Here is a 16,818-nt window from a genome sequence, read left to right on the forward strand (position 1 = left end):
GCGGAAGTCCGGCCGGGCAGGAGGGGGCGGGGCCTCTTCGCAGCTGGACTCTGAGAAGGGGACATTCACACTCCCCTAAAAGCACAGCGCGGGCGTTCTCTCCGAAACTCTGACCTCCTCAGCAGCGCCAGAAACGTCCCCGGGACCACAGCACGCGCTGTCGCCACCCCGCCCGCTGCAGCAGGAAGAACACGGGGTGTGGGGGTGAAGGTCGGGTGGGGGTCGGGGCGGGGGGTGCTGGACGGCGGTCGGCCAGGCGCCCGCGGGCCCAGCGCCACCCGCTCGCTCATACTGCGTCCTTCTCCCGCCGCACAGCTGGCCCGCCGGTGGCCGCTCCGCGAGACGGTCCCACCCCAGCCCCCGGTCCCCGTGTGGCAGTCTTTAGGAACCCGCTTTCGTCCGGGTGACTGTGCGTGACGAGAAGGCCACCTCGGAGGGGCCACCTCACGGGATACGCAGGAGACGAAACCACAGATCGAATGCGATTTTTGTGAGCAAGGATGTTTTTGAAAAAACCGATAATGAAGGAAAATGGGTGTTTTCAAAAGGATCCTTCCGTCAGGCTAACAGAGACGTGGCCTTTGGGAGTTTAGCAATGCAGCTTTCGAAATAAACATTTGCAGCCCCTCACGCAGGGCGCGACTGAGAACTGAACGACTCGGAAGGACAGCGGACGGGTCCTCCTGTCCTGCAGAGCATTCCTTATCAACCCTCGGGCTCCGTCATTAGACCCTCGTCTTTACCTGCCTAATGTAGAAGATGTCCCCTGATTCTTTACTGCCTTTATTCGCATTCCATGGTGGGTCCTCTGCAACTTGCGCCGAAAGCAGCCCAATGGGTCGAAGTGCCCGGCCCGCCTGGCCTGCACCCGGTGCCTGTGCTCTGCTGGGTTCCGCTTTGAAATGAGCATCGACTGCCTTGGGCCCCACTCGGGAAATGCTCTATCTTTTTCAGATTTTTGAGGCATTCGCCGACCGACTACAATGTAGAATTCAAACTTTTCTGGACTGTGTTATCTCCGCTGAACAAGGCCTGGTGCAGGGAAGCGGGCGAGGCAGGGAGAGAAGATGGGAGCTCACGGCAGTGGGCCGCAGCTTGGGGTGAGCGCGAGGGGTGGCCGCGGGTGGGGGGGTGGGAGAGAGAGGGAGAGAGGAGAGTAACAAAGACGAGTAAGACTCAGTCTCAGGCAGACAGGGGGACAGGATTGACTCATTTGCCACAGCGTCTGCGCTCACTGAACCCTCGAGCGCCCTGTCACCTGGCCCACCGACCTTGTTTCTGGCACCTTGTTTCTGGCTCCTTCTTTTGGCGGCTTGACTCATACGGAAAAGTACAGGAGCCACAAAGGTGCAACCTGACGAATTTTTGCAAAGTGGGCATGATGTACCTGGGGACCCGCCTCCTCCATCGACCGCTATGCTATCACCAACTCGGCATCCGCCGTCCAAATGCCCTGTGCCGGACGCCAGGCCGCCTGCCTCCCCAAATGTAGCAACTACAACCCTGACCGCTCGTGACGTAAATTCCCTGGACCCGCTTTGGAACCGCGTGGAATGAAATCACGGGGTCTACACTGGCCTAGCCCTGGCTTCATACTCATCCTGGCCGCATCGCGCGGCGGGGTCTGTCCACGCGCCGTGTCTGCAGATGGCGGACCACGGTTAACGCACACCGCAGTGGGTGTCACTCGGGCTGCTCCCCGTGCAGGGAGCCGACAGGCACGTGTACCTGTCCGCGGGGCGCGTGCTCAGCCTCGGCACACACCGCCGACCCGTTTCGCAAAGCGGCGCCTCCACTTCCTCCCTGCGATGTGCGGAATGGCCTTGCTGTGTCCAGGGAGTCCCGAAGAGGGTCATGGAAGTCTTGGAATTCTCTTTCCCAAGCTAAGAAATAGAAGGAAGAACGCTAGTTTAGAAGAGAGCTCCATTCTATCCAAATAAAACTCCAAGGAGGAGAAAGTATGAATCTGCAAAAAGGAAACACATCATACGATCGGTTTTTTTAACGACTCCTTTGTGTGCTTGGACCCTGCGGGACACACCGAAGGCCGTAACGACCTCACGAGCCCACGGTCACAGACTCTCAGCCACCTTGCTGTCTGGTCTCTTCAGCTCTGGTTCTCACTCCCTCCTGGGAAGGATCGGCGCCTGGTGACGTGGCCACAGCTGGGAGACCATGCCGCACCCGGCCGCGTTCCGCCCAGAGCCTCCTTCTGCTCCGAGGGACTGAAGTCTTCCCCAGTTCTCTGGCAGGGCAGGCCACGCAACGCAGAGGTCCTCAAGCAACCGCTTGGAGACTTTCTCAGTGTGACTAAAATTTAAGCCGGATCTGCGGCCCTCCCAAATTTATGTAGCATCTAAACTTATTTACTTAAATTGACAATTTAGTGTGTCAATTGTTTTCACCTGTCCCAAAGTTTTCTCCTCCAGTTAAAAGCGCATGATCCAGTTAGGAAGCAGGGAGTTGGTGGTTTTCTTGTTCTGTGCAGGGGAAAAATGCCGAAAGGAAGTTACGTTGAGGGGAAAAAAAAAAATTAAGCCATTCTGTGGAGTTAAAAGGGCAAATTCGAACAGTACCGTTATTCATTTTTAATGTGTTTTTATATGTATGACAGTAAATTTTTGTCCTTTCGTAAAAGGCAAAGCAGCTGTTCCTATTTAGACAACCAGAGCACTCCTAAAAATCACGTCCATAATTCCTTGTAAAACAAAACAAAAACAAATCAAGGCAAAATCAAGTAGTAAGAACACTGATATCGTAGCCTGTGAACTGCAAATCGTGTGCGTGCGCGGCTGCAGCTGCCGGCGCGGGGTTCCTGCCCCGAGCCACGACCAGGCCCAGACGGCAAAGTATGAACCGTCGACCTTTCTATTTTGAGATTATGAGGGGTTTAAAATTTCCTTTATGTGGATTTTTATCTTTTTCAAATCTTCTATGATGACAACTCATTAGTTTATAATCGGGCAACGAGTAGAAGTTATTTTTAAAATAAAATAATTACAAAAATTATGTCTAGACAAGGGAATGTCAGGAAAGACACCAAATGTTCAGTGCCTTCGAGCTGGGGAATTATGGGTAATCTCTTTTCACTTTTCTCTAATTTCTAGACGTGTGTGTGCGTGTGTTTGCATGCCTAACTTTTCTCATAGGAACAATAATAAACATTATTTTTCAAAATCCGCATGCAGAATATGATCCCTATTCTTAGCCTCTGTCGTTAGTGGCCAGAATTCGCCAGATGCAGTTTGCACCGGTGTACATGGGACCCGCCTGAGTTTTGAGTCTGGCCCTGCCACTCACCCGCTCTGTGAGCTCGGGTGAGTTACTTATCCTCTCTGAACCTCCATAGTCTCATCTGTAAAGTGTGAATAACATCACCCACATTGCAGGACTGTTCTGAGGGTTAAATAAAATCACATAAATACAACAGCACGGTACATGTGTCCCCTAAAGGGTAGTTTAGATCATTCAAAGCACAACATTCTCAAAGTTTAGAGAGATAGATCACCACACTTTGGAAGTTTTATCTATTCAGTCTTCCCTCTGAAACTGACAGGATATAATATGTGTATATACTCATTTATTAATTGTAAAACAAACACTGAGAGGAAAAGATTTGCGGAATAATACACGGCATTTGTAATGGATTTAGAAAGATAGCATCTCTTCCAACTGCAAACAGATTACCACGTGTCTTTGGTTTTGAGCATAACATCTCTGCCGAGTTCTGATATGAAGTATGAAGAGATTCATGTTCGTTTTTCATTGTTTTCGATGTTGCATAAATGTGCAGATATAAGCCATTAAAGTGGCAACTTGAACACTACAGATTTTTCTCTAGTCATCACGGTACATTTTCTTCACATACGGGCCAATTCGGGCGTGTGCGCGTTATAATGTGTGAGACGCAGAGGAAACGTCTGGTTTCTGAGCGATGTGCTGAAGCCCAGTAGAGAGCTTCACTTCTTTTGTTTGCTGACTCTGCCTAGCAACGAACAGGGGGGAAAAAAGAAAAGGAAAAAAAAAAGAGAGAGAGAGAAAACATCGGCTTGGATCTCCTTACGACATATAAGCCCACATAAGTTTAAGGAATAACCAGTCTCTAGGGTTGCCCGTTGGGGTGAAAAACAACCATTTCAGGGGCGCGATGCTTAGGCTGGGGGACTCGATGCGACCCTACAACTGAGCACGCCTGACTCACGCGGCAGCCACACACACACGGTCGGCCTCGCCTCGGTGGGCCACCGTTCTAACCACTGGGAGAAAAAGAAATTCCTTCCATTTTGGCTCCACGAATCCTTGACTTTAGCGTGGCTGCAAGTGCGGCGCAGACAAAGGAGAGAGCAGTGATTTTCCGTGTCTCCCCGGGTCGGTCGTCAGCGTGTGACTCCCCTGACGGTGCTTGAAATTGTTTCCATACCAGTGAACGCAGTCAACCAGCAGGGAATACGACTAGAAGCAAATTACGTTGCACCCCTTGTCACTGACAGTTAGAACTTCCTTTTAATTGACACTTATTCTCAGAATTTTATACCTGGAAGAAACCCGGCAGAACATCCACGTAGCCTGACACACTTTTTTAAAATGAAAAATGCCCTTCTTCCATTTGCGTGTGTATATGTGTGTGTGTGTGTGTGTGTATGTGTGTGTTAATAGCAGAATAAAACCATCCACAGTACAACCATCCACAAAAGAGAGATCGAAACGTATGTAGTTTGCTCTAATGCGCCCTCATTGACAGATTTTCAAATCTGGGAGCAACTGCCTTGTCACACTGCAGAGACACAATCATCAAATTTACGAGTACGGCAGAGGGTTTTATGTCAGTCTGTTCCTCCTGGATTCACGGATCAATTCTCAGATTTATTGATCCCTTCTGGGGAGGACTCAGGGTTGCCGTTGCTTTTCCACTGGTGAACGAGAACCACTAAAATGTGGTCTGTATACGTTACTCTCTCTAGTCAATGTCTCTTTATTTTCAGACAAAATTTTATATCCATTTGGGCCGTACTCCTTGGGCTGATATCACTGACTCACCGAATCCAGAACGGTATCTGTGGGTTCTTAGAAATACAAGACCTGCCCCTTTTATCCTGAGTCTACCCGTAGAACTTACAAACACTTCCCAAGGTAGTGTTCACTCGTATCTATGTTAAAACAACTGAAAATGTTATTCGCTCTCTGATTCAGATGCTTAGGTTTATGATTAGCGTCTCTTGATTGGCAGTGATGACTTCAAAAAATAATCAGCATCTTTAGGACTGCAGAAGCTACCATCAAAATGAGACAATAATATTGTTTTTATAGCTACCCCACCTTTTAAAAAAATAATAATAAAGGAAGACTTTCATGTTCTGTTTCATTCTTTTATAATGTAATAATAATTGATGCTCAGGAAAAAATGATCTAAATGTTCTGCATCATTAAAGATTAATTTTTTTTTGTTTCCTGTAGTTGTATTAGTAAGTGGGCGTTTTGACATGTTATAATTTACCCAATTGGCCACTTGCACATGTGTTAATCCTCCTTAGAATACCTTATTAAACAGGACATTCACCAACACACTGTTTCAAGAGTTATGCTGTCATTTCAGGTCTTATCTTGTTTCTGCTACATGATGGCAAAAGTTATGGATTCAGGGGGTCAGCAGACTGGGAGTCGAGCCACGCCCACCGCTCCCAGCCTCCGTGAGCCTGGCCAAGTCCTTCGTTTGACCCCTAGGACTCAGCTGTCACATGTGTACCATCACGAGAATGTTACCCATCTCAAGGGATCTGCACAAGAATCAAATGTGATCACGGAGATAAAGTGCTCAAGGCCATGCCCGGACCCAGGCCCTCAACGCACAGGGCTGCTAGCTAGCATCGGGCCCCGGCCTTGCCTCTTCCAGAGCGAACACACAGGATCTGCCTCCCTTACCTTGCCTAAGATTTCTAGATTAACTTACAGTCACCGAGCAGTATCCCGTAAGGAACATTGTTCCTTCTTTACCTCAGAGCGAGGTCTGCATTCACTTTTCGCCATCCCCCTTCCCATCCCCCCATGGCTTGCAGGAGTCAATAGCCTATTATTGACAGAATTCAAGGTTTATTTACCCCTCAGGGAAGGCCAGTCTTGCTTATAACTTCTGATTCTCCTTGGAAGTCTAAGTTGGATTAAAGAGGGGAAAAAAACGTTTTCCCTTGTCCGAGCTGTACCTGTTCCTTGTCTGTACCTCTGCCACTTGGACCCAGAGCTCCTAGAATGAGTCTGACAATTTCTGAACAGTGTCACATTAGACTCCACACGTTTCCCAAGTCTCGGTGAGGGTAGGTCGCTGTGTTCTAATCCCACGCAGACCCTTCTGAGGATTCAAGGGGCTTGCTGTAGAGGCAGCCTCAGCCGGACCTGTGGACAGTAGACAGCCAGGTGGCCAAGCCCTCAAGAAGCAGCATGACCCAACTTCCTCCGACAGGTAACCTCTGCAGAGACAGAGCATAACAAGCAACTAGGTCCAAAATAAAAGCCAAACGAAGTCCTGGGCTCCCTTCTGCAAGTTCCAGGTTGAAGGAAGAGGGGCCCACCCACGATCAGCTCCCTGGGGTGCTCGGTCCATGGCTCTGGGTCCACAGCAGGAGTCGTGTGTCTTCAAGGCTGCGGCGAACCGAGGCAGCTGCCCCACGGCGTGTGCTCAATGCGATTCCAGGAAACTTCGGGGTAAAAACTGAAGGAGAAAGAGAAGCGAGCGCCTGCAAGTGCGGTGCGTTTCTTGTAACGAGCGGAGTCTCACCACCCACACGCAGGCCCCTCCAGGAAATGCCATTTCCTCTTCCAGGAAACAAAGGTGTGGAGGACTTCTGGGCAGCAGCCATGCCGATAAGATGACGAGACAAAGTCTGGTGGCAGACGGAACGCCTTGTGGCCTGGGGAAGGGGAAGGCTGGCCAGGCAGGGCGCCGGGGGCCCAAGTGCCCGGAGCTCTCCCCCACTCCTGGAGGGTATCAAGACCAGATCTGCATTTTTTTTTTCTTTTAGGTGAGACTCAAGGGGAAAAAAAATCCTTTAAAACAAGGGTGGGTCCCCAACCTCGGAGCTGCAGACTGGTACTGGGCCGGGGATTATACAAAACTGGGCCACACAGCAGGAGGTGAGTTGTGGGCCAGCGAGCGAAGCCTCATCTGTATCTGCAGCTGCTCCCCAGGGCCAGCATCACCGCCTCAGCTCCGCCTCAGATCCTCAGGCGTTAGATTCTCACAGGAGCACCCGTCCCTGGGGCTACAGAGGCCAGGGACTGCTGTTCTAAAAGACGTAGTCTTCACACTAATGAGCTTCCAATTTACAGGACTGGATGGTTATAAAATCGTAGAGCAGCACAAGTCTCCAAGACCAGCTGTCTGAAGAGAAAGCAGCAGAAAACGGGGGGTGAGGGGGGGTGGGGGGTATGGCTGAAGACTGGAGGTGGGAGTCGACAGGGCTTGGGGGGCTGCTCCACGCTGGCCTGAGTCTGAGTCCTGGTTCTGGTACTTTCTTGACTGGGGGATCTTGGTCAAGCTGCATAACCCTTCTAAGCCTCATGACTCCCACCTCTAAACTGGAGACGATGATGCTGAAGATGATGGTGACGGTGATGATGGTGATGGTGATAAGACGGAACATCCCCCTCATGAGGTTGTCGTGAGGCTCAAAGAGTGCATCAAAAGCGCCCATCGCGATGACCGCCGTGCAGGTCCTTGGTACCTAATCATCATTATTTGAAACTTTTTTCAAAAGCCACTGACTAGTGATGACTAAATTAAAAGGCCATATGAATTTCCCTTGAGCCCTCTATGTGCTTGGCCTCCTTCTCAAACAGTCAGTGAAAACCCCAGCGATGTGGACTGAGTAGGCTCCCCATCTCCTGGGTGGCTGCGCGGGGCAGCCACCGCCGTCTGCCAGCTCCTCCCAGTGGGATGGGCGGGAGAAGGGGCAAGAGGCAGGCACCTGGCAGAGAGAAGCGGGGCCTCTTGGGAACCTGGGGGCGTCTCAGCTCAGCCAGCTTGTTCCCAGCCATGGATAGGGTTTTCTGGCACATTTCAATAACAAACATACAATGAGCACCTACTACGTGCCAGGCTCCGGTGACATCGGGGTGAGCCGACACATGACCCGCACCGTCCGCCCTCACACCTTCCCGCTAGAAGCTTCCACCTGAGAGGTGGCGGCGTCTGTTACACAGTCCCAGCCTGAGGGGCCAGTCAGCACTGTCTGGATGCCCACAACAGGGACAAGGGACTAGCTCTCGCGGAATGTACGTTCATCCTTAAAATTAAGGCACCTGCGTTTGCTCTGCTGGAGAAAGCCACCCCAGAGTCTGGTTTCCCAGCCAGACGGCTCCGGAAGCTCATCAGGGCTCCAAACCCTGCTGGGCCTCGGTTTCCCGTCTTTAAATCAAAAGTTAGGAAGTAGCTGTAGTCTGAGGTCCTGCTCTGCCGGCCCACGGTCCTTCCAGGACCAGAAGCCCGCCGGCCCGCGGCGTGGCTCCTCCCACCTTAATATCTTCCGATTTCTCTATCTCTACCTCAAATAATAATGATTAATAATAATAATGATAAAGATCACCTCTGTGCTTCAGACTATCTGGTCTTAGTTCTAGCAACGAGAGCACTAACTAACCCAGTACATTTTAGTCATGTAGTGTCATCATTGAGGGGAAATAGCCCCGTCATAGTGACCTGACGCACAGTGTCTAACCTGAATGGGGAAAAAGGGATTCTTTGGCGGTCGGGAAAGCCCGCCCCAGTGACACTCGGCACCATCGTCATCAGCATCTCCGTGAACGGGGCATAGCAGCCTCCAAATGACAAGGGCACCGTAAAGACGCTGCACGGCGGCTTCGAGGACTGTTGGCTTTGGACGCTAGGAACAAAGCGACAGGTGCAGACAGACAAAAGCAAAATCGCAGGGGGCGGGCCCCGGAAAGGTCCCCCCCACACGCACACCCCCAGGCAGCACCGCCCAACCCTCCTCGGGCGCGGAACTGCCGAGCAGCAGCGCACGCGGCCCTTTCTGGGGTGAAAACAGACAAGACGGGCGACGCGGCCGTCGCCGAGTGACCGCGGGCCCCCCGCGGCAGGGTGGTCCCCGCCCTGCAGCGCGGCTGGCGGTGGGGTCGTGCGACCCCGCGGCCCGCGCCGCGCGCCCCTCCCCCGGCGGCCGCCGCGGGGCGCCCTGTCCCCGGCTCGGGGGGCGGGGCGGGGGCGGGGCGTCGCCGCCGCGCGGCTCTCGGGGTGACGAGCGCCCCCTGGCCGCGCCGCCCGCGGGCGCACCCGCCGCGCCGGCCCCGCCAGTGGCCGCGCCGCCGCCGCTCCGCCGCGCGCTCGGACCGCAGCCCACCCGGCAGGTAGGTCCCTGCGGGGCGCGGGGCGCGGGGCGGGGGGCGCGGGGCGCCGGCCCGGGGAGGGGGCTCTGTGCGCCGGCCGGGCGCGCGCGGGGGGCCGCCCGGCCCGCCCTGGCACCTTCCAGAAAGGCGGGCGCCGGGGGACAGCGAAACGCGAGAGACACCCGCGCAGCGCGCTTTCGGCCGCTCGCGCCCCGGGGTGCGCGCGCGGGGTGCACGGATGCCGCGGACCCTGGCCGGGGTCACGGTCACCGAGCCGCCGGGGCTGGGGCGGGGGCGCCGCCTGCCTCGTCCTCCGGCCCCCACCTGAGCTAACGGAGGAGGGAGGGAGGGTCTCCCATTCCTGGCGAACGTCTGCAAGGAGCGCTGTCCGATGCCCTCGGCCACCTGTCCGCGCGGACGGCGTGTGGCTTGGGCTCCGTTGCCACAGAAAGGGCCGTGGACACTCAGGCTGCGGGGCCAACCAAGTGCCCTCCCGCCGGCCCGGGGCAGGCAGGGTGAGGCGGGTCCCTGACAGACAGCAGGGAAGTTAAAAAGCGGGTGCAGGGCGCAGCCCCGCAGCCTCGGGGGACAGCTGTTGGTGCGTGCACTTTCGCAGGAAGCGGAGTCGTGCGTCTTTCTTTCCCTGGGGTTGAAGGGCCCCGGCTGTCGGTGTGGCACGGGCTGGGTGTGCCAAGCGCTCGGGCACTCGGCGGGCACGTGCGAGGCGCGACCCGAGGCGGGACCCGAGGCCGCCCGGCCGAGAGAGTCTGGTTGTTTCTGCAGGGAGCGTGCGCCCAGCTGCCTTGTCCTCGCGGGGCGTCCTGCCCAGCGGTGCTAATAAAAGATGACTCGGTAATGGCACAAGCGGGCAAGGACGGGGTGGCCACGGGAAGCTCCGGGCCGCGGGGGTCCCCTGGCCTTGCTCTCCCGGAGGGTGTGTCTCCCACAGGCGCCCTGCGCTGGGCGCCTCCTCCCCTCCCCACACCTCGACCTGTGTGTGTGAATCACCATCTTCGCTTTCTCTCTCGAACTCACCTCTGGTAGCTCCTAAAATGGCAGGCTCCCGCGGAAAGGGTGCTTGATCTCTTTCAAAAGTGCTGTGTCTAGCGGGAAGGAGGGCGGACACTTGCTAATCTGGTTGCACATTACTTTTGAAGTTTATGCACAGCTGTTTAAAATCCCTCCGCGATCAGGGCCATTGTCTGGTGCAGGTGCCTGTCACAGAACGCTCTCCTTATCTCTTCCTTGGGCTGATTGAATGTGCACACACTTCAAGGCGCCGCGTAGGCAGGGCTTCTAAACCCTCCGCAGCCTCAGCTGTGACACTCCGACGCCGAAATTAAGTCTAAATGAAGTTTTGTTTTGTTTGGGTCCTTTTTTTTTTTTTTTCGCTCAGAAACTTTTATCTCCAGTTTCAAGGATAACCTGCTCCGAATCCCCAGCCTTTGGGTCAGCCTCCTGCGATGTTCTTGTAAACTTATAAAACGTACACTTCCAGGGAGGGCTCTCTGCACCGTCACCACCCTCTGCTCCGTCACATTCACTTCCGCCGCCGGCTGGTGCCGTGATGCCTCAGGATGACAGGAGCCCTTGGGCCGACTTCTCGGGTTCTCCTTGCCAGTTCCACCTCCCCGCACCCCGTGACCGAGTCCACTTTGGAAATGCACGGGCCAGCCACTGGGACTTCGGTTCCCTGGCCGGTGTCCCCTTCTCCTTCAGCTACGTGGGGTCGCCATTCTGTTTTTCACACTTCGGGCCTTCTTATAATCTCGGGGACCCCCTTCGACACCCAGGTTCGGTTGCTCTTGCTCACGGCATGGAACGTGGAGACCCCTTCCCCCCCGACTCGTTCATTCGTCTCTGTCATTTCTAGAAAGGCCCCTCATTCCACTGTAACAGAGTCTCTCTCTTCTGTGGACAAGACAGAATTCGCCTGTGTCACCAGTTTGGAGTTTTATCTAAAATTCCCGGTGCACCGGGTCCGGGGTTTTCTCTTGAGAGTGTGGGTTTACGGTGCACACCTGTGACGGGCATTCGAGAGCACCGCTCTGCAGAGCTCCTCACGATGCAGCACTTCGCGGCCGGACGTCTGCCTCCCTGGACTGTCACAGAACGCTCCTTCCTTCTTTAAAACCGTCCGCGTTTCAGAGCCGCTCTCCCGATGCGCACCTGGACCCCTGCGACCTACTTATCTGCCGTGACTGTTTGACGTGACGGCGTGTTTGGTCTCAGATGGTTTCCTGTTCATGGGGGCCCATCTTTTTTTTTTCCCCCTCCAAGTAATTTCCCCAAATCGTTTAAAATAAAGAGTTGCTAAAGGATGAAAAATCCCAGAGCACGCGGATGTATCATCTGACTCCATGTTTATGTAATTTTATTGCCCCGAGTCAAACCTGTCGTTAAAGTAGAGCAATGAGTCTTGTGATGACATGCACACCATTGACCTCACTCTCTCTGTTTACGTCCGTTTCCTTGAAACTTTCAAGATCTCGTTTTCAAGCAACGGTACATCTAACTTTCCTTTTTCATGTCTATTGTATTAAGGCAGAAATCATGAAAAATGCATGTTGAGTCAGAAAAGTGAATTAAAAGGCATTTTTTTTACAATAATGGAGATATTTTGTTATTTTTAGGTGGCAGGCATTTATACACAAATTCAGTCATCTGAAAATATCCTCGGGGTGAAATAAGAATCAGCAGTTTCAGAAATTTGGGAGCGCTCACCCTGAGCCCGGAATCAGAGAGGCTTCTGCCCGGGGATTGAACCAGCAGGTGTTTAAAGGCACTGGCTCTAACAGTGCGCAGGTCTGTAGGTCGCTATGGGCTAACTGAGTTGAACTAATGATACCGATGAAAATAGTAATCACGGCCAACAAAAGCAGGAACATAGTTTTGTTGAGTCATTATTGTTTCCAATTTCTGTGCCAGGCATTATACTCAGAATTGTGTTTATATTTGACAAACACTACTATTGCATTTAATCTTTGCAATGCTTTCATATATTAAATACCATCATCATCATCATCATCCTCATTTTATAGATGAGGAAGCTGAGGCCCAGGGCGGGCCAGTCACTCGCCCAGACCTTACAGCCGATAGGAAGTCGGGTCGGGTCTGGCCGACCACCACGCACCAGCTGGGCCGCCTACGAATTAACTGCTTTTGGTGCGTGTGGTAAAATGTACCATCTTAATGTTGCGTAAGCACACAGTTTAGTGGCATCAGGTAACCTCACGCTGGTGTGCAGCCAGCTCCGCCGCCCGTCCCAGAAGGGGACGGAACTGAAACCCTGCCCCATTCGACACCGACTCCCCACCCCCGCCCCTCCCAGCTCCTGGCCGTCACCTCTGACGGCTCCCGATACCTCCCGTGAGTGGGATCACACCAGAGTTGTCTCCGTGCGACCGAGCCGCTTCGCTTGGCACGCCGTCCTCCGGGTTTGTCGCGGTGTGCTCCGCGTTGGGGCTCCCTTTCCAAGCTGGGTGACAGCCCCCCGCGCGTGCAGACCCCTTCCCGCACCCACGCGGCTGCCGCCGGGCGCTCGGGTCGCGGCCGCCTTGGGCTGCCGTGAATTTCGCTGCCGCGAACGCGGGCGCACGGACACCTCTTCGGGTCCCCGCTTCACGTCCTTTTGGCTCTGTGCCCAGAAGTGGGACCGCTGGATTCAGTGCGGATTCTGCGTTTAATTCTTCTGAGGGGGCCCCTGCTGTTTTCCGCGGCGGCCGTGCCTGTCACAGCGAATCATTCGATGTGAGGTGTTGGGGCCGATGGGGCCGTTCCCTAGTGCGGGACGTTGGTGTAACTGCTGGTTAAGCATCCCCGAGGGGCTAGGGGATCGGGGCATGTGGGACGGGAGGGCGCCCGAGAGACGGGCGAGAGGTCCCTCTAAGCAGGCGGCCCCTACCTACCTGCCGCAGGCAGCACTGGTCAGTTAGGAAGGACAGGACCGTACTGGCTGCCCAGAGCGGGGACCATCAACCGGGCGGGGTGGGGGGGGGCACACATGGGAGCGGCTCTTGCCTCCCCAACACGGCCCCCTTGATGCTGGGGGAAGACGCCTCGGGGGTACCGCGAAAGACCACCTGCTTTCCCCTCCAAAGCTGGGGCCCTGGTGCTGCCCTGGGACCTGCCTCAGGAGAAAGTGGCAGGTGCCTCACGAGAACAGCCATGCCCTGTCCCAGGCTGCAGATCTGTCCTCTCCGCCGCCTTCCCTCCTTCCTCAGCCAGGGCGCTGCGGAAGGCGCGCTCCCTCTCGGGTGGGACCCCGCCGTCTCGCGTGGGACCCCCCTCACCTGTGTCTCCCTTTCCCGCCTCCTGACCGGCTGCATTCTCTCCGCGCTAAGCGGGCTTGGCCCCCGTCCTCCTCTGAAGAAACTCCCACCTCTCGTTGCCTCGGTCCAGCCGCTTCCTTCTCTTTCCTCCTCATCACGACCAGGCCCCTCAGGCCGGCCGGGCGCCCGCCGCCCTGTGCCGTCTCTCCACGGTCCGTGCCACGGGCCCCCGGCGCGGCCACCACCCCCTCCGGGAGCCACGCGCCGGCCCTCCTCACGGCTCACTCCTGCTGCTCGCCGGTCCTTCCTGTGTAGCAGACCGGGGACGGGGCACTCCTGGACCGTCCCCCGGGAGGCCGATGCCCCTCGGCCGTCTCACACCGGGGGCGACCTGGTCCCCGCAGACCCCGACAGCCACGTCCTCGCTGGGCACCCCCCCGGCCATGCCCCACCCGAGGTCCCGCTGGACCCTCCCCCGACGGCGATGGGCTCGTCCGGCACCACTGGGTCCCAGACCTCATGTGTCCGGGTCCCCCCCCTTCCCAGGACTCCCCCCGTCCCCCGTCCGCGTCGGGCACGGCTCCCTCTGTTCCTGCGTAGCCAGGAGTCCGAACGTTTTTCCTCGACCGCCCAGCTCCGCAGCTCGCCCCGGACCAAGCTCGGTGAGTCCCACGGCTGCCCCTCGCCGCAGCCGCCCTGCCCTGCCCCCAAACCGGTCTTGGCTACTGTGGACCGCTCTCCACACCGCGGCCGGAAGGATCTTTCTAGACCCCAGGTCTGCGCACGTCACGCCCCAGCTCTAAGTTCTCCAGAGGCTGCCCAGTGCACCCGGAATAAACCCAGACTCTGGAACACGGGCCGGAAGGTTCCAGCTGCTCCGCGCTCCGCGTCCTCGCCAGAGCCACCGCATCGCGGTCCTCCAGGTCCGGCCTCTGGGCTTCTTCGTACCCCCACGCATCCCCTGCCGCGTCACCCCTCTGCCCGGCCTCTAAACCGCTCCTTCCTTCGGCCAATTCCTATATGTCGACAGTCCCCACCTCAGACATCTTCCTCCGGGAAGCCCTCCCTGACCCTCGAATTAAGGTTTTGTTTCATCCCACACATTCTTGAAGCGCGTAAGAGACCGTCTCTGCAAAGTGCTTGGCACCAGGTGCGGCCTACGGTGACCAACGGTCCCCACCAGCCGCCACGGCACGTAGGACACGGGGCCGTCATCTGCTTGCTTCTCGATGTGCCCAGCGGGTCACAAACTCTGCGAGGGCAGAAGCCACGCTCTCGTTCTCTGCTGAGTCCCTGGCGTCTGGCGCCACACCTGACGCACAGTAGGTGCTCAGTAAATATTAACGGACCGAACAAATGAGCTGCACGCGTCCGAGCCTGTAATGTCTAGGGAACCGTGCGCCGAGCGAACGAAGAGCTTGCCGGTCTCGCCCTGCAAATGTCCGTTTGCACCAGTATCGTCACCGTTGTCCTGGGAAGCGTTGGCCCGGGGTCCTCTGGAATTATCCAGACAGATGCTACCAGGACGCCAGAGTCGAAGGTCACAGGAAACATGTTAAAATGCAAAGCAGCAACGCGCTACGAGGGCGAAACACCATCTCCCCATCCGTGGGGCGATTTTCTCCCTCTGTCGCCCTCCGTTTCTCGCTCCGAAGAGCGTAAGGCCAATGATAAAATTAGCGGAAAAGACGAAGCTAAGGGTGATGAGGAGATAAAAGGTCATTTAAAAATATTCTGACATAGCCTATAAGCAGAAGGAGGAAGCTGCGGTTGACAACATACAGGGACCGGCTTCACAGGAGTCGCCACGGCACTCGGCCCTACAGACTGCCCCTGGTCCAGCCCTCAAACTCGCCCTGAGCACGCGGACCCAAACCGGAGTGCTCAGAGCGCTGAACACGGATGCTTAGGCCTGGAAGGTGTCGGTCGCACTCAGAACCCTTCACGCTGGTGACTGGGGGAAACTCGGGACATCCCCTGAGGCCGAGGGCGTTCCTGAGCTTCAGGAACAGGCAGACATTCAGTGTAGATATACTGAGAACTCAAAAATCATTTTAATAAAAAGAAATCATTAAAGGATAAAAGAGGTAAAAAAAAATTAATGAAATAGCAAAAGACTTCAAGGACCCTTCAGAACAAAATCGTAATCCTCTGAAAACTCATTAAAGCAGACAAGAGTAAAACAGGTAAGAAGTAAAGACTAGGCTGGAAAATCAGGATGATAAAAGCGTGCCAAAGATAAAATAATTGAAAGCGTTCAAAGAAAAATGTTTTAAAAATAAAGAGTAGTAGAGGATTCAGGGGACGCACTCAAAGGTCGGTAACAAAAACTAAGAAACCAAAGAGGAGAAAAAACATAATCTTTTAAAGGGGATTAACAATAAATCCCAGCGACGGCCTTTGTGTGGCCGCTTTCCCGTGTGTCGTGTGTCTGTCTGCCCGGCCTCTCACGCTGTCCCGCGTCTCTGGGGACTTGGGTTCCCGTGTGGCTCGCCGCCGGGGCTCGGTAAAGGCACTTTGTCTCGGTTACCGTCGCCTCCGGAGGGCGCGTGGCAGGCCCTCTGTGTCCCTCCTTTCCTTCTCTCCTGGCCCGTAGCTCAGCCGGAGGTTGTGAGGAAGCTCAGGAACGCCCTCGGCCTCAGGGGATGTCCTGAGTTTCCCCCAGTCACCAACGTGAAGGGTTCTGAGTGCGACCGGCACCTTCCAGGCCTAAGCATCCGTGTTCAGCGCTCTGAGCGCTCCAGTTTGGGTCCGCGTGCTCAGGGCGAGATGAGGGCTGGGCCGGGGGCGGTCTGTAGGGCCGAGTGCCGCGGCGACTCCTGTGAAGCCAGTCCCTGTACGTCATCAACCGCGGCTTCCTCCTCCGCGGGTTGAAGTCCCGCCTCTCTACCCCTTGCTCTCCAGTCTCCCTGGGGGCATCAGGAAACATGGGAGCTGGCACGCGAGGGTAGCGAGAACCCAGATTAGACTGTCCCTTTCAGGGGAAGAGCCTGGAGGGGGGCGGTAGAGCTCGTGGCATCACCCCCGCACCTTGTCCTGCTCCCCGGGGGCCGTGCCAGTCTCAGAGCGGCCCCGCGGCGAAGGCAGAGTGGACTTGGGGGCCCAGAGACCGAGGTCCCCACTCCAGTTTTGCCATATTGAGCACAGGATGAGCAACTTGGATGAAGGGGTGTCCAGGACCCCTCAGGAACCTGTTACTTTGTACCGGTTT

The 16,818-nt window shown here is 55.6% G+C and overlaps 1 protein-coding gene and 1 long non-coding RNA gene across 4 annotated transcripts in view; one reads left to right on the forward strand and one right to left on the reverse strand.

Moving 5' to 3' along the window:
- Positions 1–2,492: 2,492 nt before the first annotated feature.
- Positions 2,493–11,573, reverse strand: LOC107505978. The gene is made up of 3 exons (XR_004953163.1): positions 10,372–11,573; positions 6,096–7,372; positions 2,493–3,985 (listed from the first exon to the last, which is right to left on the reverse strand). It is a non-coding gene; the product is annotated as an uncharacterized LOC107505978 (long non-coding RNA).
- PRKCQ (protein kinase C theta) overlaps positions 9,292–16,818 on the forward strand; it is a 67,666-nt gene continuing 60,139 nt past the window's right edge. For 2 of the 3 annotated variants that reach the window (XM_036228199.1, XM_036228201.1), the window contains exon 1: positions 9,292–9,357. The gene's annotated coding sequence lies outside the window, so the exon portion shown is untranslated. The remainder of the gene's footprint in view (positions 9,358–16,818) is intronic. The other variant, XM_036228200.1, reaches the window with a different exon arrangement.

Source organism: Rousettus aegyptiacus, unplaced genomic scaffold (genome assembly GCF_014176215.1).
Source record: "Rousettus aegyptiacus isolate mRouAeg1 unplaced genomic scaffold, mRouAeg1.p scaffold_m13_p_10, whole genome shotgun sequence".
In the NCBI taxonomy this organism is placed as follows: domain Eukaryota; kingdom Metazoa; phylum Chordata; class Mammalia; order Chiroptera; family Pteropodidae; genus Rousettus; species Rousettus aegyptiacus.